Source organism: Podarcis tiliguerta (assembly GCF_965153285.1).
Source record: "Podarcis tiliguerta genome assembly, chromosome: 8".
Classification (NCBI taxonomy): Eukaryota; Metazoa; Chordata; class Lepidosauria; order Squamata; family Lacertidae; genus Podarcis; species Podarcis tiliguerta.
The window spans coordinates 20,755,944-20,780,951 of NC_139541.1; positions in this window are offsets into that span (position 1 = coordinate 20,755,944).

Genomic DNA, 25,008 nt, shown 5'->3' on the forward strand with positions numbered 1-25,008 from the left:
GATGAAATCTGATAACATGGCTTTGCTCAAAAACTTAATACCGTCGTAAAAGACTTTATTTTCTCTTTTAATGTTTGAAATGTATTTTGTTATGGAAATCGGGTGTCGCGTTACCCACGGCACACAAAAGGATTTTGCGAGCAAAGCCCTCTATAAAGTTTCACGGCTACTGTAGATGCAAGGTCAATGGTGTAGGTAGAGTGAAAGTATGTCACTACATTAAAAACTTAGTCCAGAAGGATCCATTAGGCATGTGTGTGTTTTAAGTGCTGTGTCATGGTTGTTAATATCTCCTTGCTTGCATGTATCCAAAAACAGTGCAAAAAGTACCACTTTCAGTACTCAGAGAAAAGGATGCAAATAAAATACAATTTTTTTATCAATTTCCCTTTTTTAAAAAGAACTATTAATCAACTAGGATTTCAGCGCAGTCTGCACTATGTGTCATTAAAACCATAAAACTCATTTTAACAAAAATAAGAGTGTGCATGAATGTGATAAATAATCAAATGAGCAAAATCAAAACCATTGTATCAGTACTGCAGCAGTCATCTAACTACCGCAGCTGGCCTTAAGCAAATCAGTTAGCCTCCAAAGTCCCGGCTGAACTGAAGCATCCTTAAACAATGCCAGAAGCCCAATAGTGAGGGTGCCAGATTAATTTCCAGGGGGAATTCCATTCCATAAACAGAATTTCAAAGACAATCCTATCCCATATCATTACATAATGGACTACACCCAATGGCAAGACCATGAGAATCATCCCCCCAGCAGATCTCAGTGTCTGATAAAATCATAGAACTGTAGAGTTGGAAGGAACCCTGATATGAAGATATATTTGTGTCTTTACCTATTTGGTTCCTAAGTCAAGTACGGGCTTTATAAATGGACGTCACCGCCTTGAACTGAGCCTGGTAGCATATAGGCAGCCAGAACAGATCCTGCTGAATTCTTGTCATGATTCTGAATAGATGCTCAATTCCTGACTCTTATGGCTGTGTTCTGTAGAAGCTGCATCTCCCAGACCATTTAAAAGGGTACTCCTATGTTGAGCAAACTGCGGCAATTTAATTGTGAGGCAACCAAAGTGTTAGTCACTGTGGAAAGGCTACCCTGGTCCAGTCATCATGGTCGTAGCTGGCATACCAGCTGGAGCTGAAAATAGGTGCTCCTTTCTATTGATGCCATCTGAGCTTCCAGTGACAATGCAATACAAGAGTACTCACAAGCTACATACCTGCTCCTTCAGGGGATGTGTGACTTAATCTGTATCAGGCCGTCTCTCCCAATTCCCAGATGGGAGAACCACCAACTAACAGCACCCCGGTCTTGGTAGCATTCAATCTCAGTTTATTGGCCCATATCCAACCCATGATTGCCTCCAGGAAGTGGTCCAGAGACTCACCTGATTCTCTGATGATATGGAGAAAGAGAGCTGGGTAACATCCACACATTATCATCCGTACAGCTGAGTGGAGATTTGATACCTGTGGTTGCATCCAACGTTCAGCCTACTCAGAGCACACTTGTTGAAATTTATGGGCATGACTAACATATGCATTTATTTCAGGGTGTCTACTCTGCATAGAACTTAGTTGGCTCCAACCCCTGGCCTTGCAGGTCCTAGTCCAGCACTCTAACCACAACACCTCCTCAGAAGGTGGTTCACTCTCCAACATTGGATGTTTTTAAACAGGTTGGATGGCATGAGCTTAAGACAGGCTTTGGGAAGAAGGAGTGGGGCTCTGTCAGGGTCCTAGAGCCTTGCCCAGCTTTGAGAAGGAACCAGGAGGACTCTGGGACCCTGTCAGAACCCTCACGCCGCCTCCTTGAAGCTAGGCAAGCACTTTCTAGGCTTTGAGAAGGTGCCCTCGTTGGCTGTGTGCCCGGTGCAACCGCACGGCTCTCACTGCCCTAAATCTGCCACTGATGACACTTGGGGATCCATCCCAAGTCTACAATTTTATGATTCTGTGATCACACAGGCTGTGTGAGCTGGAATGAGGCTGGGGGTGGGAGGGTGTCCCCCCTTCCCTACAGAGTGGCCAGATCTTTTGTCTCCTTGAGAGTAATTTCATTTCCCTCATGCACCAATACACTTGCAGCTTCGTCCACAAGACGTGGAGAAAAGAGCGACATTTTAATACAAAGGAAGGAAGGCTGGCTCCGTAAGAGGAGCTTAATAGCCTGCACTGTTTGGCACTCTTTTCTTTTAATAAAGTGTAATGTAGTGTGAAGGCAACATTTAATTAAAGCCTGTCATAATTCACTTCCATATTTCTCCAAAGTTAGGATCCTTCTTCTTGAGCAATGGGGAGGTAGCTCCTACCCCACCGCAACCCCAGTTGGACTCTCGCAGTCAAAACAGAACCGCCATTTAATTTACAGTGTACACATGCATAACAGGCTGGCTTCATAGGAAAACACACACACACACAAACACTCTCGTGTGCTAAACATGCCTATTATGGAGAGCTAAGGCTAGCATTATTTTATTATTGCTAATAATAAGATATGCTATAGCTTAGGGAGAAAATAAGCTGGTGAGGCATAGCAGCTAAGATTGGTTGCTGAATCCTGTTTCTAGGTGGCCTTAGAGAAGTCACTCTTAGCTTCAGAAACACCTCTCACCCTTTTGACATACCTTACAGGGCTGTTGTAGGGAGGGCAAGATCATGCATGACTAACAACATGCTATATGAATACATAGCATAACAATAGTTTAGGGAATATTTGTAACACTGACATGAAATTAATTTTAACGTGGACTTTATTTTGAACTAAGCAAAGGCTGAAGGACATTGGTCCACCTAGGGGTGAACAAATCTTGGGGAAATGAGCCATGGGCATATGAGTAGGTATACATATCTATGGCAGGCAGACAATGTAGTTCCCTCCATATGTTTTTGGCTCTGGATTCCCATCAGCCTCAGCTAGCATGACTGATGGTCAGGCATGATTTGGAATTGTAGGTAACAGCTTCTGGAGGGCACCATTTTGGCTAACACTGATCTATGGAATTGAGACAGCTGTAGATTTCATAGATCTGTGGGCTTGGTCATTCCATTGTGGGTAATTTAAGATGGCAGGTGGCCACTATGCATGAGAGCTGAGCTTTGATCCCATTCAACAGCACTGCCACCCTTCCATGATGAAGCAGTCCAGAAGTCTAGTGAAGGACAGTGGGTGATGTGAAAAGGTGTCTGGGGGGCTTAGTAGATGACAAAGTTAACATGAGTCAACAGTGTGATGCATCAGTACTACATAATACATAATTAAACAAACAAATGCTGACGCTATTCTGATATTGTAGCCTGCATCAACAGACGTATAGTGTCCAGATCAAGGAGAGTAATAATACTACTCTATTCTGCCTTGGTCAGACCACACCTGGAATACTGTGCCCAGTTTTGCATGCCACAAGTTAAGAAGGACATTGAAAAGCTTGACCATGTGCAGAGGAGGGCAACCAAGATCCTCAAGGGTTTGGAAAGGAAGCCTTATGTGGAATGGTTGAGGGAGCTGAGTATGTTTCGCCTGGAGAAGAGGAGACCGAGAGGAGATGTGATAGCCATCTTCTAATACAAGAAGGAGATTCTAATTAAACATCAGGAAGAACTTTTTGAGGGTAAGAGTTGTTTGGAAGTGAAGCCTTGGAAAGTGGTGGACTCTGCTTCCTTGGAGGTGTTTAAGCAGAGGTTTGATGGCCATCTGTCATGGCTGCTTTAGGTGAGATTTATGCATTGCAGGGCACTGGACTAGATGACCCTCAGGGTCCCTTCTAAGTCTACAATTCTATGGTTCTATGACTGATACTACAAGCAAGACTGGTTCCTGACCTGGTTGGCAGGGGTAGTGGGGGCTTTGCTGGGACTGTGAAATGTCTCCTCTCGGCACCATCCCAGATGTGGCAGGCACTATTCTGTCCCACAAAACCCACTTTGAAAGCCACAACAGGATAATATGCCATCATATAGAGGGAGAACTATATAGGGAAAATGTGAACCTCTGAGATGACAAAGAAGCTGGTGTTGCTCCCCATTTTGTACCCCAACCCACAAATAAAGCCAAATGTGCTCAAGACATATGGCCAATAGCTAGCGATACAACCTATGCCCTCCCATTCTCAAGCCATCTAAGGAAGTAGTCATCACCACACCTTGTGGAAGAGACTGCCACGAGTTCATGATGCACACTCTGAAGGAAAGCTGCTCACATTCCTCTAATACAATAGGTAAAGGGACCCCTGACCATTAGGTCCAGTCGTGTCCGACTCTGGGGTTGCGGCGCTCATCTCGCTTTACTGCCCAAGGGAGCTGGCGTACAGCTTCCGGTCCATGTGGCCAACATGACTAAGCCGCTTTTGGTGAACCAGAGCAGCACACAAAAACACTGTTTACCTTCCCGCAATAGTGGTACCTATTTATCTACTTGTACTTTGGCGTGCTTTCAAACTGCTAGGTTGGCAGGAGCAGGGACCGAGCAACGGGAGATCACTCCATCACGGGGATTTGAACCGCCGACCTTCTGATCGGCAAGTCCTGGGCTCTGTGGTTTAACCCACAGCGCCACCCATGTCCGATACAATAGGAGAGAGGAATTGTGGAGCAATAGCTCCCTTCAGGCAAAGTGCCATAGCTTAGTGGCAGAGCATCTGCTTTGCATGTAGAAGATCCCAGGTTCAATCCTTGGCATCTCCAGGTAGAGCTGGGAGAGACCCCTGCCTGAAACGCTGGAGGACTGCTTCCAGCCAGAGTAGACAATACTGAGTTTGATAGGCCAGTGTTCTGACTTGGCATAAGCCCACTTTCCAGGTCTCCCATGTTTTCTAGCAGCTTCTGTTTTTGATAGACGCCCTTTTGTAGGGAGATTTAATGGATTAGCTAAGAAGATGTGAAAAACTGGATCTCTGATTTATTATGTGCAGTCTTTCGCGTATTGCAACACACACACACACACACACGTGTGTGTTTTCCACCCCATTAAAATCTTGTGTGAATAAAGTGTTGTGTTATGTTTCTGGATTTTGCCCTAAGGGCTCATCAGGTGACTCCTCTCTTTTCAGCCCTCGCCAGGCCTTTTAAACAGGAAGTTTAATTTTATAGTATTTAAAAGAGAAAGAGAGAAAGAGAGGGTGGGCGGCGGGGGGGGGGGGAGAGAGAATGGTACTTAATTATCTGGCCGTGAAACAGCCATACTCTTTCTTAATTTTAGTAGCTAATAAAATGCTGATCCTGCAATTAACTACTTCTGGTCTAAATGGGCACCAACCTTGGCTATTTGAATAGAATATTTTATGAACTGTTAGATACCACACTACAAGTTTTAAGCACTGCCATGACATATTTCACTCAAGATTTATTAACGTTTTTTATTTAAAACAATATATTAAAGAGAGGAGAGAGAGAGAGTAACCCTAGGTAAAATTCAAGTAGGAATTATAATAAAGCCCTAACAGAGCGAGCCTTTTATTTTGGAAGCTCCCCTGTCCACCCACCCACCCACCCCACCTTTCGCTGCTTTCTACCACCATTGTGAATAAAGTTTGATTTCTAAAGAACAACCTCATGTGAATTTAACATGTCTTCTAACAGGACCTGAACAGGCCTATCAGTTTCAGGCTTTGATGGCTACTTAAATGACTGCATGAAAACCAAACCGTGGGTCTATCCGACACAAGACTTTTATTGCCTTCAGATACTTTCCAGTATCTGGAAGACCATCATGCAAAAGGTGGAGCAGCCTTGGCCTCCGCAGTTTTGGAGGGGAGGGCTAAAGAAGCCAATGGTGGAAATGGCAAGAAATCAGTTTTCAGATGGACATTTGGAGTAACTTCCTAATCACAAGAGCTGCTCAGTGATGGAGCAGAGTGCCCAGGGAAGTTATGGGCTCACCTTCTCTGGAAGTATTTAAGCAGAGACTCTGCAGCTATCCTGCATTGCGGATCCTGTGCTGAATGGCATGTTTGACTAGATGACCTCCAAGAAGGGATAGACAAGTCCCTTCAAGTCTGGTCCATGCCAGTTCTCCAAGGGGACAGGATGAAGACAATAAAGTCAACAAAGACTGGACATAAAATTGCAGCCTATCAAGTCTTTCTCAGAGTAGACCCATTGAAATTAATGGATCCAAGTTAATGATCATCATTTCCTTTTAAAAAAAATGTGAAGTCTTTATTGCTATTTTGCAACTGTGTTATATAATTAAAGTCAACAAAACAAGAAAACTAGAACGTCCCACTCTGCATATATCTTCATCCTTGTGATAATAACAGTTCCCACACAATAATGGTAGACATTTACTGGATCCCAAGTTTGTGCTTCTTTCCATTTAGGTTGCAGATGCCAAGGATGTCTCTTTAAAAGACCGCATCATCTACCATATGATATCCACGAGACTTATGAACACTAAATTCTTGAGATCCTTCAGCACAGATCTGCTAGAGGTTTGGTTTATACTGCTTTGGGACATAAAAGAAGCAGACTGGTGAAATGAGCAAAGGAATAACAAGAAGTTGGATGGTTCTTATGCAACTTGGTTCAGTTTTATTTTATCTGAATCCCAGGCAGATGGCCAATGAAGAAGCATCTACCACCCTCAAATATAGTCTGTTTCTTTGTTGAACAGCTCTTAACATCATAAAGTTCTTCTGAATATTTTGTTTTGTTTCCCCCCCAAATATTTTTATTAGTTTTTTCACAAACATAAATAAAACATAATCTTTTATAATCATCATTTTATGTCATCTTATTTACACTGCACAAGTTCACGCCCGGACTTCCTTCCTTCCCTGCTTCGGTTTTCTTAGTTTATATCTTCTCTTGCAGATTCTTATTTGCCTTCTATACACTTCACAGGATTTATGTTAACCCTGCTACAGTTTTTAGACTTCTACAGTTAATTATATATGCAATGAATTTACCCCACTCTTCTTCAAACTTTGTCCCTTTTTGGTCTCGAATTTTATAAGTCATTTTAGCTAATTCTGTATATTCAAAGAGTTTGGTCTGCCACTCCAACACCATTGGGGTCTCCTGTAATTTCCACTTTTGAGCCAAGAGGCTGAATATTTTGTTGGAATATTTTGTTGGAACAACAGAAAATATACTTGCTTCAACATTCATGAGACAGAAAAAAGAAAAAAGAAAAAGAAAAGATATTTGAAAATGGCTATCATATCTCATCTCAGCCTTCTGTCATCCAGGCTAAACATACCCAACTCCCTCAACCATTTCTCATAAGGCTTGGTTTCCAAACTTTGATAATCTTGGTTGTTCTCCTCTGTACACATTCCAACTTGCCAATATCCTTCATAAACTGTGGTACCCAAAACTGGACACAGTTCTCCAGGTAGCATCTGACCAAGGCAGAATAGAGTGGTGATTTTATTTCCCTTGATTGGGACACTATACTTCTGTTGATGCAGCCTAGAATAGCATTAGCTCCTTTCGCTGCTGCATCATGCTAAGCTTGTGGCCTACTAAGTCCCCTAGATCTTTTTCATGTGTGCTACTGTCAATGATGGTGCCCCCCCCATCCTACTTTGTGTATCTATTTATTCTTGCCTAAAGATGGAAGGACCTTCAACACTAGTTCAATGTGTAATCAGGCTTTCCACCATCACCAATTCTGTCATTGTTAGGACTTGACAGTTGGCATGTGCACCCCTGAAGAAAAACTCACAGGAAAGAATGTAACAGTTAAAAATAACCTTTGGGTCCCATAGTGACTACTCAACGCCAAGTCAACATTCTCCAGCACTTTTTAATTGATGCAGTCCTGTTTCATTTTCTCTTACTTATAGAAGCCATTTGAAACAAACACGACTCTCTTTTTTTGTAATGGACATGGCAGGATTGATTGCTGTTTGTTTCCCGACTGTTTTTGCCGAGGTGAAATGGATACCCAGCAAGATAAACATCTTATGTTTCATACTTCAGTTTTGTTTTTGCTGGGCTGATTGAAACCGCGAGGGGATAAGCTTTGTTGATGGGCATCCAGGACCGAGCATCTGAAAATCACTCATCATTCTAGGTACTCAAAGAACATCTAAATATGAAGACAGCACATAAAGCCAAACACACATGGATGGAGAAGGAAGGGGGGGGGCGCACAATACTGCATAAATCTACTGAGCATCACTTAAGGTGCAGAGCTTTTAAGGAAATGTTTAGGAGTCACCTCTTCCTTGCTGAGGCCCCAAGATGCAGGAGTTGTGTCTATGATGTGTGGGAAGAGATGAAGGTTGAGGACTTAGCAAAGAAGAGAACTAAGGAGGAATAAGTAACCCTGCCAACTCTGTGTCTTTCTGGTTGTGTATGTTCACTGGCTCATGAAGGGGCTAGTGCAGCTAAGTTGGCTATTAAATGAGTCTCTTCTTGGACCAGATTTCAGCTGCATTCAGATAGCATTTTCCTGGCATTCCTTCATCTGACAATTTCCACATTTTATGTGATCTTTCACATTACATAAAAACCACTTCTAGAAATCCACACAAAATGATTGCCGCCTGCCCAACTATGTTCCTGGCAGAAAAACTCGACCCTATTCTGGAAGCATTGCTAGCTAGGCAAGTTTGGAAGGAGAAAAGTATAGCCAGCGTGGTGCAGTGGTTAAGAGCGGTAGACTCGTAATCTGGTGAACCGGGTTCGCTTCCCCGCTCCTCCACATGCAGCTGCTGGGTGACCTTGGGCCAGTCACACTTCTTTGAAGTCTCTGAGCCCCACTCACCTCACAGAGTGTTTGTTGTGGGGGAGGAAGGGAAAGGAGAATGTTAGCCGCTTTGAGACTCCTTAGGGTAGTGATAAAGCGGGATATCAAATCCAAACTCCTCCTCCTCCTAAGACATTTTCTAACAATGACTCAAAGCAGACACCACTGGTGAGGGATAAATTCTGTTCAGCTTGTATTTGAATGTGAAATTAACCAATCCCCACTTTCTGAAACACTACACAGAATGAAATGCAGCTATCCTCTGAAATCTGCACTTCTCCAAATTTTGAAATACAGCCCTTCAACCAAGTGATGTGTACAAAAATGTGTATATTATATGCAAGTGTGCCTAAATATAGTCGTACCTTGGTTCTCAAATGGAATCCATTCCAGAAGTCCATTCGACTTCCGATAACATTTGAAAACCAAAGCGTGTCGGACGTTTGAGTTCTAAAGAATGTTTGCAAACTGGAACACTCACTTCCGACTTTGCGGCATTCGGCAACCAAAACGTTCGACTCACAAGGTGTTTGCAAGCCAAGGTGTATTAAATAGTAATGCATGATATTGAGAGAAATGGCTTGCCAAAGATGTGGATATTACAGGAAATGTGCACCAGAATGCTGATCAATTTCCATGAAGACTTAAGAATAACCACAAACTGTTGTGGAGATGTAGAGAACAGAACTTGAGATTGGAAGAATGAGAAAGTGAAGTGACATATTCAACCATGCCTAGCCAGAAGCACCTAATTTTCTTGCTGGCTGATCAGGACAACTATAGAAAGAAACTAACAGATCTGTCCTGGTTGCTGAGTGGCTTTAGTAGATCTAGACCAGTAGTGCCCAAAGTACCACTCCTGGGTGGGGTGGGGGGATTAACTAGTGGGGTGCTAAGAGGCAAGAGGCAGAGGCGAAGCTAGCTGCTCCAGCACCCAGAGTGGCGTGCACCCGGGTGGCAGGGCTAGCCACCCGCGGGGCAGGGTGAGCATCCCAGGGGGAGGGGCAAGTGTCCCAGGGGGTGTGCCGCCTGCTGTGAACATCCTGGGGGGTTGTGCTGCCCGTGGCAAGTGTCCCGGGGTGTGCCACCCAAGGCGAGCATCCAGGGGGAGGCACCCACTGCCCCCCCTTCCTACACCTATTGCTGCAAGGGGGCAGCAATGTGGTGCTGGAGGTGTAAATGACTATCATCTTTTTGAAAAGAAGACATCACTGGATCAAGTTGTTGTTGAATTAATTAAACTAAATAGCTTTAATTGGATTTTTTAAGTTGCTATTTTGAATTTTAATCTGTTGTTATCTGCCTTAGTGGGTCATGTAAACATTCTGAAGAATGCTTTTATAGTGTAGGGGGCACTAGGCATGAGTTTACGGAAACAAGGCGGTGGTGGATTGAAAAAGTTTGGTAATCAGTAGATTCTATACTGTCTTAATTCATCAGAGGCAAGAAAGGGGATAGGTGCAAGGATAACCTTTCAGAACAGCATTATCATTTGGGCTCCCACCATTATACTTTTAAGAGGTTTCTTAGCTTTCATTATGAGGGCCTCGTTTTGTAAACTGCGTTGAGGATGTGCAAAAAGGTTGTGTGAGGGGCATAAAATTCAAATAAATAAGTAAATATTTGGAACAGCACACCCAATTGTTGGCTGCTGGTGTCTAACTTCTATATAATTTCTCATTATGAGCAGGTCTCCTGGTTATTACCCCTTGTTTGCAGAAAGGGTAATACACCGGCAAACATCTGCTGGATATCGGCTGTCACTTAGCGATGAGTCAGGTACTATTCACACTCTTTCGTGGCGTACCGAAGGGTGGCCAATTAGATAGGAAGCCTGTTGTCACTGATTTCATGAATCAATGCTTTCCCGAGCTTGTCCTTCATCATGATGATGCTCAAGCCATTTAGCTGTGTGTGGTTACTTAATCTGTGAGCGCTAAGCAGTTTAGGCAAGCTATCAATATGATCATCCTCAGCTGTCTGTGTTTATGATGTTAAATTAGTTCATCATAATACTGTACGATAATGCATTCGGCAACATACTGTGTGGAAGACTTCCCAGCACAGATACACACACAACATCTCAATGTATCTGTGACAAGCCATCAAGTCTATGAGCTCTCTTTCAACTCTGTGATTCTATGTTGTAGATTTTCTACAGAGCAGCTGGCTGAATTAGATGACGTTTGAGTTTCAGGCAGTGGGCAGAAATAAGGTTGCCATATTCCCAAAAGTGAAAATTCGGACAGAGTTGTTGACCTTGCTATATGTACGGGTTTTCCTGGACATTTTAATCAATTTCATGAAAATCCACCTGGACACCAAAATGCTGCCTGATTCCCGCACATGTCCAGGAAAATCCAGGTGTATGGCAGCCCTAGCAGAAAACATTGGATGTGACCCCCCAGAGTTCCAGATACTGCACAGCTAGTGACCAGCTCGGTTCTAAGCAGAGAAATGCCTGGCTCATCATCTGCCAGGGAAACTGATGGACTCTCCTTGCTTTGGTAACTGAATGATGTCATAATGAGGCTGTCAGATTAGCATAGATGAAATTGAAGAAAGAGGGGAATAATGAAGCAGAGAAGCTGGAGAATTCTTTTTTCTTTGATGGGCTTCCAACTTCCTGTTAGCTGAAGACACTTATTTGCAAGGTTGTTTGCCTTTTTAATTAAAATCGGAAGGTTGCATTTCAGGCAGGCAGCTGAAGATCTTTGGATAAAGCTCAGGGTGTTTACACATTAAACCTATGCCACCAGAGAGAAGGACCACTGAGTTCAGTAGCACTTTCTGCCCCCAAAAAACTATGCATGGGACTACTACTACGACTACTTTAATTAAAATGTATTGGTTGCTTCTTCTTTTTTTAACCAAAGGAACTCTAAACAACTTACAGTAAAAACAAGAAAGCAAACAAACGAATACATTAAAACTGGGATCAGAGAACACCAAGAAAAATCTTAAAGATGGCTGTATTTTTTAAAAGCCAGATCAGAGTGGTCCACCCACTCACAGAGGCCACGGATAATTAAAAACCAAAGATGATGGCACCAGGTGAGCCTCTCTGGACAGAGCATTCCATAAGTAGGGTGCCGCCACTGAAAAGACCCATTCTTGTGTGGAGTGGGGCACACAAAGAAGGGCCTCCGATGACAATTATGGTTAGATGATCCTCAGGGTCCCTTTCAATTCTACAGTTCTATGATTCAAAGGGCTGCTGGTGGAGCAAATAGAGCAGTGTCTCACCAACTTCAGTCTGCCTTCTACCAGACCCTACTTCCCTGCTTTCTAAATTACAACTAGCCCAGGGAGTTGCCCTGGTTTTCCTCTTCCTCTTCCTTAGAGAGCCAGTGTGGTGTAGTGGTTAAGAGTGGTAGACTCGTAATCTGGTGAACCGGGTTCGTGTCTCCGCTCCTCCACATGCAGCTGCTGGGTGACCTTGGGCTAGTCACACTTCTCTGAAGTCTCTCAGCCCCACTCACCTCACAGAGCATTTGTTGTGGGGGAGGAAGGGAAAGGAGAATGTTAGCCACTTTGAGACTCCTTCGGGTAGTGATAAAGTGGGATATCAAATCCAAACTCTTCTTCTTCTCTTCTTAGTCTGCCTTACCTTTGTAGGACTCAATAGAAAGAAGGATGTGGGCAAAACTAGAATTAGCTGGCTCCGCCTTTCATTGGCTCTGGCTCCACCCAGTGTTGGCCTTCCTGCTAGCTGCAATGGATACCAACTGCTTCACTCCTGACAGAAGCAAGAAATAAAATGTGTTGAAAGAGCCCTCTAAGGCATTCCCCTTCATCTCAGGATTCACCTGAATCTGATGCAAATGCCTACTAAAATGATTTGAAAAAAATCAATGAATAGCTTACTGTCTACTCAGTAAATCCTGTTGAGTTCAATATACTGATGCATATGTGTGTGTGTCTACATACCTTAAATGGGGTGAGGGAAGTACATTTATGAAGTTGCATCCAGTGTTAGTTCTACTCAGATAATATCAGCGGAAACCAGTGGGACTCAGTTATTCATATCCATTAATTTCAATGGGTCTTCTTTGAGTCGGACTTGCATTGCATGCAACCCATAGAGATGGAAACACATGAGATAGAGCAGGGCAGCCATGTTTATTATACTTTCTCTTTCATTAACCACCCCAAGTTTACTTTGTTTTGTTTTCCATGTGGTCAAGACAAAAAGATGGACATCTTGTCAGCTGCAGGAGCCCCCAGGGAAGAGAACACATCAACAATGGGGAAGACCACAGGCCACCCATCCAAGCATCTGGCTGCGCTGATAGGCTTATGGCATGTTGAAAACTCTGGTTCCGCCTCTTAGCATCACTGGAGTGTTTGCCCTTCTGTGCCTTATCACCAGGTGCACTTAGTAAACTGGCTTCATTTGCCATTATGTGGATTTCTTGCCATTCGTTTTCGCACATTCTTTAAACACAGCCCTGCCAAACGAACCCATAATAGCCCTGGGCTCCTCAATGACCTCCGCTAAGCAGATTGTTTGAGCTTCAAATTTGCTCAATTGGTCCTTTTCCATTATTCAAGCTGGGCAATGCCAGCCCTGTCCAGTGCATTAAACGTCTATTACACTGTTTACTAGAGTCATGTTAAATGGCAGCTTATGAATGTCAATTTGCTCTCTAATTAGCCATGCTTTATTGACTTCCCCTCAGCCATTCAAACACCAGCTTTACTCAAGTGCCTGTCACGGGGAAATCCTTCCTAGACTAGCAAGGCTGCTTTCTCTTTAAAAAAAAAAAAAAAGTACACAGCACAGGAGGAAGTTCTTACATTACTTTCACACATTAGAAGATCCATCCAATCCAAGGAGTTTAAAAGCACATGGCAACTGAATGGGGGTAATTTTAGCTGCTGTTTCCTCCTATCAGATCACCCACTCCTTCATGAGAAATGCAAAGCTTTGCATGAGCCACAGCTCACCAGGCTTGTGCTTTTGAGCTAGAGTTGAATACAAATCTTGCGTAATTTCAGTTTGGATCTGTGAAGAGCATCTCTTGCTGAAATATTCCATCCTTTCTCATTTGATGGCACCAATGTTCAAAACTGGGCAGAGTAGGTTTCCCCCCAGGAGCAGTTCCTCAATTCAGAAAACCCTGAAATAGTATGAACTGAATCCAAGCCCTCTCAGAAGTCCAATCATGGTTCAAAATGGCCTCATCACATGCTCGCAGACCTCCAGGCTAATGGTTTCCTCTTTCTCTTTGCAAACCTAAGTTTTGGGAGAAAGGGGGAACAGAGGATTGGAGATGCCATCAACAGTGACAGAGGTCTCATTTTGAAGCCTTAGCTCCTTGTGCAGGTCACCCATTGCCTCAGCATGGCATAAAAATTTATACAGTACCTCTTTGCTCAACCTGTTGAACTAAGAGGCACTGGAAACTACATTCTTTATGCTCCCCAGTCACGATGGACCCTTCTGGCAACACTGCAGAGCATTGTCTTAAATATGAAGCATCAATGGAGCATCCCGACCTTAATGAAGCATCTGCCATTCCCTCTCTAGTGAACTCAGCGGAGGTTCCCAACCCTCTTCCACGTCCCTTCACAAGCGAGTAAGTGATAAAACTGACAGAAGAAAGTTTCTATAGAGCCCCCTCTAGACTGGTATTATAAGCCTGAAGAGAATTGTCCCTTTCTGTGGGCAACTGAGTCTCCAGAACCAGCTGAGCCGGGGCTGTGACATGAGCCCGAAGGGTCCTCACCTGTGCTGGATCCTCAGGTGCAGGCACCAGCTGAGTCTGCTCTGGCTCCTGAGGGGGTGGAGGACCCGTTGCCTGCAGGTGCTCCACTCTCAGCCCCATCAGAGGAAGCTGAGGTTGCCTCTGGGTCCATTAACCCTCCAGCTTCTCCTGAGCTGCAGAGGCTCAGGGCAGAGAGGCGGAGGGAACTAAGTTCCCGCAGGAGGAGTGCTCGCCTCCAGGCCAGCAGAGGCGAGTCACCTGAGGATCGGGGCCGCCCTGTGCCTCGGGGCAGATAAAAGCCAACCAGTCTCAGTCCCAAGTTGCGGGAGCAACTTCATTGGTTGTCAGTTCCTGCCTGAACCCTGTCCTGCTATCCTGCCGGAGCTCCTGACCTCACCTGACTACCAGCCCTGCATCCAGCTCCAACTTCTTCAGACTGCCTCCATACTGCACCTTCGACCTCGGACTGGACTCGGACCTCGCCTCTCGGTTAGCCCACGGGACCAGCACAGGCACTGTCTGAAAAAGACAGAGGAGATGCAAACAAGGCATGCAAAAATCAGGACCTTGGACAGCTCTGAAGAGGCCTCTTGGCTGAGGCTCCCTCCTCCCAAGGCAGCTGCAGGAAGATGTTGTCTCAGCAGGGAGCAGTTGCCAGCTTTTGCAGGCTGGAGTGTGCTAGGCTCCATGTTCCTGAAAGGTATGAGTTTCATTTAATTATAAAATGAAGGACACATTATAATAAATATTGCTTCATTTAAATAATCTTTTCCTATGGGTCATCTTTAAGTGAGATATACGTATATATGACTATCTCTATGACTTCAGCTCTTGGACATGACAGTCCTTAAAGGGGGCACTGAGCTAATCAGGCCTGGCAAGAAGGTTTGCACGTCTACCCTCCCTTGCAATTTATGGCAATCCAGAAGAGGAGCAAATGTCAAAGACACCCTGAAAAGGAAGTTAAGGGCATGTTCACAGATGTACAGGGCTGTGACATTCACAGTATGAGAAAGATGCAATAGGGTGCTGATGAATCTCATATGCATGAGAAGATAAGAATACCAGATGCCTCTGAGATGCTTGCTGTCAGGGCTGGCTCCGGGTCCCAGCTCACCAAGGACCAACGCTAGCCGATAGTACAGTATCAAAGTCTTTATTGAAGAATAGTCTCCATTTACAAGTCTCAGCGTCCCAGCCCTACGTCTGGACTTTAGACCGGCGAAGCTCTGTCTGGATCTCCACCCCCCGTGCACCAGTTCAAGACTCTAATCTTACTCCACCTCTTCCTTCTCTCTCTCTTCCTCTGGGTCTTACTACCCCCCGGGGTCTCATTCCTCCTGGACTCTTCCGACGCGGAGCTAGACCCCTCTGACTCCTCCCCCTCTCTTCGGCGGGCTTTAGGACCTGGCTCCTTACCCGGGCTGCCCACCTTGCCGCCCTCCTGTACATTTGAACTTGGCGCGCGCGCGAGTTTTACTTTCCGGATGACCGTTTCCTCGCTCCCTCACGAGGGTGTGGCCACTCCTGCCTCACGTTCTCCCTCTGCCTGCGCGCTCCCTGATCCCGATGCCTTAGACTCCTCCCCCCTACTGCACTTTGGGGGGGACGCTGGTCCGGATTTCCAGCTGCTACTCTCTGAGTCCCCTTCTTCCCGAGGTGTCCCCCTGGGCACTCCCCTTGCCCTGACCATGGGGGCCCCTTTCTGTGAATCCTCCGAGTCACTGGAGAGACTCAGAGATCTTGGACTACTGTCGCCGCTGACATTTCCTTCCGACTCCTCCCCCTCGCTCTCTGTTTCTTCCCTCTCCAGTGACTCTGCTCCTGAACCCCTGACATCCATCCCCCCCTCGAAGCCCCCCCTTCCCCCCTCCCCTTCCTCCAGCGGGGGTGCTGGGTGCTCCGTCGTTGTGGGGGTGAATGGTGGATACAGTTCGTCCCCCGTGGCGTGCATCCAGTTAGAGAAATCCGGCTCGTCCTCCATGTCTTCGCCGACCTCGTTCTCCTCTGCTTCCATCTCCGTGCCGCCATGCTCGAACCCAACGTCCTCCCCCATCACGTCCATGTCCCTCTCACCCTCGTTCCCCTCTGGGTCCGTTGCCTGCCAAGGGCCCCTCAGCCACCTCTCCTCTCCTCGATTGTCCCACCAAAACGAGCGGTCTGAGGCAAACCCCGAGGGCGAGCCCTCCGGCGAACGTGTGTCTAATGGTGGTTCTTCGTCCGAGGTGAATCCCTGGAACGTGCTGGTAGAAAGCGTGGGTGTGAAAAGCCAGTCGTCGAAATACTCGGCTGGCATGGGCCTGTGTGGGAACAAGGCATGAAACTCCTCTTTGAGGAGAGGCTCGTCCAGGGCATAGTCCGGCACCCAACTGTTGGCGCTGGCCGGGGTACCTTCCCTTGCGAGAAAATATTCTACTCCCTCTTCCCCCCATCTCGAGTCCAAAATCTCTGTGACCTGGTTGATGGGTTCCCTTCTTGGCGACTCCCTCCTTGGGGGGATCTCCTTATACTGGTCTGGTGCCGTGCCCTGCGCCTGAAATCGGTGAGGTGCTTTGTAGGGCGTGAGCACCGACCTATGGAATACTGGGTGCATTCTGGATCCTTCCGGAAGTGTCAACCGGAAGGCCACCGGATTGATCTGTGCCTCAACTAGGTAAGGTCCTAGCTGCTTATGTCCAAGTTTCTTCTTAGCTAAGGATCTGGTCGGCACTGCGTGGGCCGCTAACCACACCCAGTCTCCCACCTGTATGTCTTCACCAACCCTCCTGTGCTTGTCAGCCTGCAGTTTGTATGCGTGCTTTGCCAGCTCTAACTGCCTCCTAAGCTGCTCGTGGACTTCCTGCAATTCCGCCGCCAAGACTTCCGCTGCCTGTGGCTCCCCCTCCCCCAGTCTCTCTAATCCCGGGAAGGTTCTGGGATGCCTCCCGTTGTTGGCGAAGAACGGCGTCACCCCTGTGGACACGTGCTTCGTGTTGTTGTAAGCGAACTCAGCGAGCGGCAGGTAGTCCACCCATGTCGTCGGCTGTTGATTTGCGTAGCATCTCAGGTACTGCTGCATGACGGCGTTGACGCGTTCCGCTTGTCCATTGGTCTGCGGGTGTCTCGCCGACGCTAGGTTGATCTTGACGTTCAGGAAACCCATCAGCTTCTGCCAGAAGCTCGAAATGAACTGGCGCCCCCTGTCGGACAAGATAGACCGTGGCAGTCCATGCACTCTGAAGACGTGGTCTATGAACAGTTTGGCGGTCTGTTCTGCCGTGGCGACCTTCGCGCACGGAATGAAGTGGGCCATTTTAGTGAACATGTCCACCACCACTAGCACTGCCGTTTTACCCCTTGAGCTGGGTAAATCCGTGACAAAGTCCAGGGCCACCCTCTCCCACGGTTCGCTCGGAGTCTGCAGCGGTTCGAGCAGTCCCGCCGGAGGTTTGTGGACTGACTTGGCCCTTTGGCAGGTGTCGCACCTCGAGACGTACTCCGCGACTTCCCCCCGCATCTTGGGCCACCAAAAATCTCTGGCAACGAGTTCTGCCGTCTTCTCCTTGCCAAAGTGCCCGGCGGTGGGTGCGTCGTGTAACTGCTGCAGTACTTTCGCCCGGAGGTCGTCTCCCGGTACGTAGAGGGCCCCTCTGCGGATGAGCAATCCGTCTCGTACTTGGAACTCGTCGTCCTTCACCGTGCCCTTGTGCACCTCCTCCATCTTGGCTTGTGCAAAGGGGTCCCTCTGCAGTGCTTGACGGACCGCCTCCAAGTCCACGGTTGCTGCAGCGCACGCCCACGCTTTCGGAGCGAAAATGTGCTTGGCCGCTGCTGGTGCCGCCTCTTCGAGGTATTGCGGCTTCCTGGACAGTGCATCCGCCATGATGTTGTTGTCGCCTGGGATGTATTCTATCCTGAAGTCGAAATCCGCGAAAAATTCCGCCCATCTGATGTGCCGCTGGTTTAGGAATCTTGCCGTGCGCCAGTACTCCAGGTTCTTATGATCCGTGCGGACCTGCACAGTGTGCTTGGCCCCGACGAGGAAGTGTCGCCACGCCTTGAATGCTGCATGAATGGCCAGCAACTCCCTGTCCCAGATGGTGTAGTTTTGCTCCGACTTGCTGAGCTTCCTAGAGTAGAAGGCACACGGTCTCCAGTCCCCATGCGGGTCCTCCTGCAACAGTACGGCGCCCACGGCTCTGTCTGAGGCGTCTGTTTCAACCCTCAGCGGTTTGCTGGGATTCACATGCAGTAGCTGCCCTTCGGACGAGAAGAGACGCTTAAGGTTCTGAAAGGACTGCTCCGCTTGCTCCGTCCAGATGAACTTCTTCTTCTTAGAGCTGAGCGTGTCCGTAATGGCCGCCGTCTGCATCGCGAACCCCTTGATGAACTTGCGGTAAAAGTTGGCGAACCCCACAAACCGCTGGACCTCCTTCCGATTGCGCGGGCTCTTCCAGTCCAACACTGCGCGAACCTTGGCGCTGTCCATGGCAAGCCCCTTGTCCGACAGCTTGTAGCCCAGGAAATCTACCTCCGTCCTGTCGAACTGGCACTTCTCCAGCTTGGCATACAGCCGATGCTCCTGCAGTCTCTGCAGAACTTCCTTGACGTCACCTTCGTGGGCCTCCTCAGATTCTGAGAATATCAGGATGTCGTCCAAGAAGCAGACGCATGTCTTGTAGAGGAGACCCGCCAGGACGTGATGCATGAAAGCTTGAAAACAGTGGGCGCCATTTTGTAAACCGAAGGGCATAACTCTGTATTCATATGTGCCCAGGGGCGTGAACATGGCAGTCTTCCACTCGTCTCCTTCCCGTATGCGAATCAGGTTGTACGCCCCTCGCAGATCCAACTTTGTAAAAACGCGTCCTTTCCTCGCCGTCGCCAGCAGGTCATCTATCTTGGGCATGGGAAAGGCCGCGGGCTTGGTTCTGGAGTTTAAAATTCTGAAGTCTACCACAAGTCTTTTTTGGGGCGTGTCCCTCTTCTTCACAAAGAATACAGGACTGCCCCCCGCTGCCTTCGACTCCCGGATGAAACCGCGCTTCAAGTTGAGGTCTATGAACTCCTTGAGCTCCTGCAGCTCATCCTCAGACATGGAATACAGTTTCCCGGCTGGCAGCGTCGCTCCTGGCAGGAGGTCAATCTTGCAGTCATAGGGCCTGTGGGGGGGCAGCTTGTCCGCTTCCTTCTCGCAGAAAACCTCCAAAAACGCTGCATACTTGCGAGGCACTGCTTGCAGCGTGCCTAATTGTAGCTGCGGGTCGTCCCCTCCTTCTTCCGGGCTAGGAAGGATGCAATGTTCCGCGCAATAGGAGGAGCCGAAGGTCAGTTGGCGTTGGTACCACGCCAATGCTGGGCTGTGCCTGTGCAGCCAACTCATGCCGAGGACTACAGGCGTGTCCGACAGGTGTGTGACATTAAAGCTGATGACTTCTCGGTGATTTCCAATCCGCATCACCATTGGTTGCGTTTGTTGCACCACCTGCCCCCCTAACAAGTCTCTGCCATCCACCGTGACAACGTTCAGGGGCAGCGTGGCTGGTAGCAGTGGTATATTGTGCTGCTGAATGAATTCCAGTCCTATAAAGTCAGCGTTGCTGCCGGAGTCAATGGTGATCGGCACCTCCAGAGTGCGTCCATTGGGCAGTTGGAGAGACGCTGTAAGCTGCACCACTGGTTTGGGTGGGAGGGGGTCTGTGGGTTGCAAAAGTGCTGGGGATTGTTTCATTGACTTGTCTGACTGGACCCCAGTGCCTCTTCCTCCAGCCAGACTCCGTCGTTTAACTGTTGCTGCGTTTTCAATTGAGCTGCTTCAGCGACTGTTGCGGAGGCTGCAGTGTGCTTGTGGAGCCTCTGGGGACACTCTTTCGCCATGTGTTGAGCACTGTCGCAGATGTAGCACTTCCTGTTCCCTCTAGGAGGCTTCGTTTTGGCTGCTCCCGGTGTTAGGGCTCTGTTAGCTGACTGAGCCCTGGCACCTCCTATCTCCATCGGCTCTTCTCCTCCTCCCTGCGAGGGTGTGGAGTGCGCACGCGCTGCTTCTCTGGGAAAGAAGGGAGGTGCTCTGGCTGGTGCCCTTCCCCAACGCCCTTCTTCCCTGTTGCAAGGACGTTCTTCCAGATGCACCCCGATCTCCAGAGCCCTCTGGACTACCTGCTGGGTGCTCCTTGGTCTCTCCCCTCTTCCAATCTCCGCTTTTACATCCGCATTCAACCCCTCCCAAAAGAGGTCTCTGACTGGCGCAGAATCTTTTTCCCACCCCAGGGCATGAACCAGTCCGAAAAATCGAGTATGGTACTGCCGCACGCTGGCTTTGCCTTGTTTAAGTCCATGTATGTCCCTCCTGGCAATATCGACGTCTACCTTTGATAAAAAGCATGAGTCCATTGCTTTAATAAAAGCCTTCGCATCTTGGAGCGCTGGATCATTGTCCCTCCATAGATTCCGCAGCCACGTTTTGGCTTCCCCATGCAAATGGGACAAGATAAACCCCACTCTCTCTCTCTCATCTCTAAAGTCTTTGTCAAGTAAATCCAGCGCAAACAGCAGGTCTGCTCTGAAGTTGGGGTACTGCTGCAAACTCCCGTCGAAATGCGATACAAGGCTTCCTCCCCTTCTCCCCAAACCTATGCCTTCTGCCTTGGCTCCCGTTTGCCCCTCTTTGGAAAGCACGTCCAACCTGGCCTGGAGATCCCGGCAGGAGGTAACCATCTCCTCCTCTCTCTTCCTGGATGCAATTACCTCAGTGCTGAGTTGTGTCACCGCTTCTTGCAGGGCTTTTATCTTCTCTTCCGTCGTCATCTTGCCTGAGTTTTGTGAGCTCTGTAAGCACCACTCCTCTGTCCTCGCTGCGCCGACTCACGTGGCGAGGTTCTTGGTGCCAAAACTTTAAAATTTGAGACAGAGCTTACTGTCAGGGCTGGCTCCGGGTCCCAGCTCACCAAGGACCAACGCTAGCCGATAGTACAGTATCAAAGTCTTTATTGAAGAATAGTCTCCATTTACAAGTCTCAGCGTCCCAGCCCTACGTCTGGACTTTAGACCGGCGAAGCTCTGTCTGGATCTCCACCCCCCGTGCACCAGTTCAAGACTCTAATCTTACTCCACCTCTTCCTTCTCTCTCTCTTCCTCTGGGTCTTACTACCCCCCGGGGTCTCATTCCTCCTGGACTCTTCCGACGCGGAGCTAGACCCCTCTGACTCCTCCCCCTCTCTTCGGCGGGCTTTAGGACCTGGCTCCTTACCCGGGCTGCCCACCTTGCCGCCCTCCTGTACATTTGAACTTGGCGCGCGCGCGCGTTTTACTTTCCGGATGACCGTTTCCTCGCTCCCTGACGAGGGTGTGGCCACTCCTGCCTCACGTTCTCCCTCTGCCTGCGCGCTCCCTGATCCCGATGCCTTAGACTCCTCCCCCCTACTGCACTTTGGGGGGGACGCTGGTCCGGATTTCCAGCTGCTACTCTCTGAGTCCCCTTCTTCCCGAGGTGTCCCCCTGGGCACTCCCCTTGCCCTGACCATGGGGGCCCCTTTCTGTGAATCCTCCGAGTCACTGGAGAGACTCAGAGATCTTGGACTACTGTCGCCGCTGACATTTCCTTCCGACTCCTCCCCCTCGCTCTCTGTTTCTTCCCTCTCCAGTGACTCTGCTCCTGAACCCCTGACACTTGCGATCAGGACCAGTGTGCAACAGTACTTTCCCCACCTGTGATTCCCAGCAACTGCTCTTCAGAGGCATATTGCATTCAACAGTGGAGGGAGAATGCTGCTGCCTCATTCTTCTGTGTGCATGGACCTCACCCAAAGTTTCACATTAAAGTCTGATCAAATAAGATTCAGTTTCTCAGTAGCCTTAAGCCGGCACATGAGCTGTTTGAACTCTCCATCTACATGGCTGATCTTCTGCTGTCAGCATAAGGCTGCCCCAATGGAGAAAGTACTTGCCATTCCCCGAAGCCCTCCATGCAATCCCAAATATGGTGTTCTGTCACCCAAACAAGTACTCAGGAAGGCTGTTCTCTGAACGCACCGTTTGAGATCAATCATACCTCTGAAAGCCTGCTGTGCTGTAGGAGAGAGATTCACAACATCTAACCCTTTAAATGTCAAGATCTTTGTGTTGTGATCCCAGGTATCTAGATGTAGCCTTGGTGGGGTGCGTAATCACTCTTTTTGGAGAGAATTTTTAAAAAAGTTTTATTATCCCCCTTATGCCCCCTTCCATGCTCCCACAGCGAACATTATCCTTTAACTACATGAAAGACACAATTTAAGTCCTGTGGCGTTTTACCAAAATAATGCTCATTAAAAGGTCAAGCAGACTCATTCAGGTGCCACTCTCCTTAATTAATAAGCTCAGCTCCTGGACCAAGATCAGTATCAGGACTGCGAGGAAGCAACAGCTGATCGAGGGAGGAACAAATGGGAATGGCACAATGGACCCAGTAAGTACTTTGTGGATACATTTGGTTTCCAGGTAACAAATTGAAATCTCCAAAGGAGTTTGCAAAACAACAAAAAAGTCCATTTCTTTTAACCTTTGAGACATTCTCAAAATGGACTGTGAGCTTAAGTGGGTTTCCAAATGTAAACGACATGTACAGGTGGCCTCACCCCTTCTCTGCAATCAAGCCTCATTAACACTGGAGCTGATAATTACAAATTACTGTAATTTGCAAAGGAGTCAACATTTGCCAAGGGTGCTATTTCGACTGTCAGGGGGCTAATGAACAGGGTTTTGAAATCTACTGTAAAAGTTCTGACGTGCGTTTCTTTATTCTCCCGACTCAGAAAACAAGTGTGGATGCCACTGTCATTAAGAACCGGGAGCACCGAAGGCTGAGCTATTAACAAATTATTATTTAGCTAAGAACAGAGAGATTATTTTTTTTAAAAATAAAAATAAATAGGGAGGGAACCCTTCAAATTCCTATATATTTATGGTATTAAAAACATTTTAAATGTTATTGTAAGAACAAGCTTTGTTTGCAAAGGTTATGTTGAGCTGTAGGTTGGAAAAGAGGAGGGAACTTTGGCAAACAAGCAGAGGGTGGATATGTATGGATCAGAGGCACGATTTCACATTTCAAGATGGCGAGTGTTCATTTCAGCGGGGGTGGGGAACTTCAGAGCCAGAGCCCAAATGTCATGTCCCAGGACTCTCTATCTTGCCCCTGGGACTCTTCCCTAGGTCACACCGCCTTTCCAGGCCACAGCCCTCATTGGTCCTTCTCCAGTTTGTTTGTTTTTCACAACATGGCTTGAATGCCTCTTGCTTTTCTGGATGGAAAGATGTCCCTGTGGAAACCTCTGACTTGCATGGTGGAACTGTCGCTTACTGCACCAAGAAAAGAGTCACCTTTTGCCCTGCCCACTTTAAGGATATAAGCAAGAGGACATCAAGGTCCAAAAGAAATTTTAAAAGCAAAAAGGAACATGATGACTCCCAAATCTGTTGTTGTTGTTGTTTAGTCGTGTCCAACTCTTTGTGACCCCATGGACCAGAGCACTCCTGGTCTTCCACTGCCTCCCGCAGTTTGGTCAAACTCATGCTGGTAGCTTGGAGAACACTGTCCAACCATCTCGTCCTCTGCCGTCCCCTTCTCCTTGTGCCCTGCATCTTTCCCAACATCAGGGTCTTTTCCAGGGAGTCTTCTCTTCTCATGAGGTGGCCAAAATATTGGAGCCTTAGCTTCAGGATCTGTCCTTCCAGTGAGCACTCAGGGCTGATTTCCTAAAGAATTTGATCTTCTTGCAGTCCATGGGACTCTCAAGAGTCTCCTCCAGCACCATAATTGAAAAGCATCAATTCTTCGGCGATCAGCCTTCTTTATGGTCCAGCTCTCACTTCCATACATCACTACTGGGAAAACCATAGCTTTAACTATACGGACCTTTGTTGGCAACTCCAAAACCTACTTGTGTCCTAAGGACTAACAACACAGTAATCTCGGTCGACTTACAATGAAGCAGTGAAGCTGGTCAGCTTCCCATGATGGAAAGAGGGGACATGGTTCTAATGGCAGCTCAGCTTTTATAGCCTCTCCTTCCATTTAATGGAGATTGTTCCCCTAGCTCCTTCTGACAAATGAGAGCCACAATCAGTGTGCTGGGTGTGTTGCCTTTCTGAGGAAGGCATCCCAGGGCTTGGAATGATTGGTGGATGATACGTGAGATACGTGACTCACTGCTTGGCTTACGGGAAGGAGACTAATGCCCTTTGTTGCAGTGCCCACCTCTGAAGCCCCCTGCCCTGGCTGCCCCTACTCCTTTCAAATTAATCTACCCATTAACCTGCCTTTTCCGTCTCTTGCTCTTCAGGGCAGTGAAGAAGCTGCAAAATGCTTCTGGTGACCCACTTTGACTCATGATGCCTTCTGTGGATTCCACTTCATTTCATAATAACCCAAAATATCCTACTGAGGCACCCTGCTTTGGCTGGAGATTCAGGATTCCACATTCCTCCACCCCCATTGTTCAGCCCAGACACTGAGATCTAGCGCCGAGGGCCTTCTGGCAGTTCCCTCACTGCGAGAAGTGAGGTTACAGGGAACCAGGCAGAGGGCCTTCTTGGTAGTGGCACCCTCCCTTCAGATGTCAATGAAATA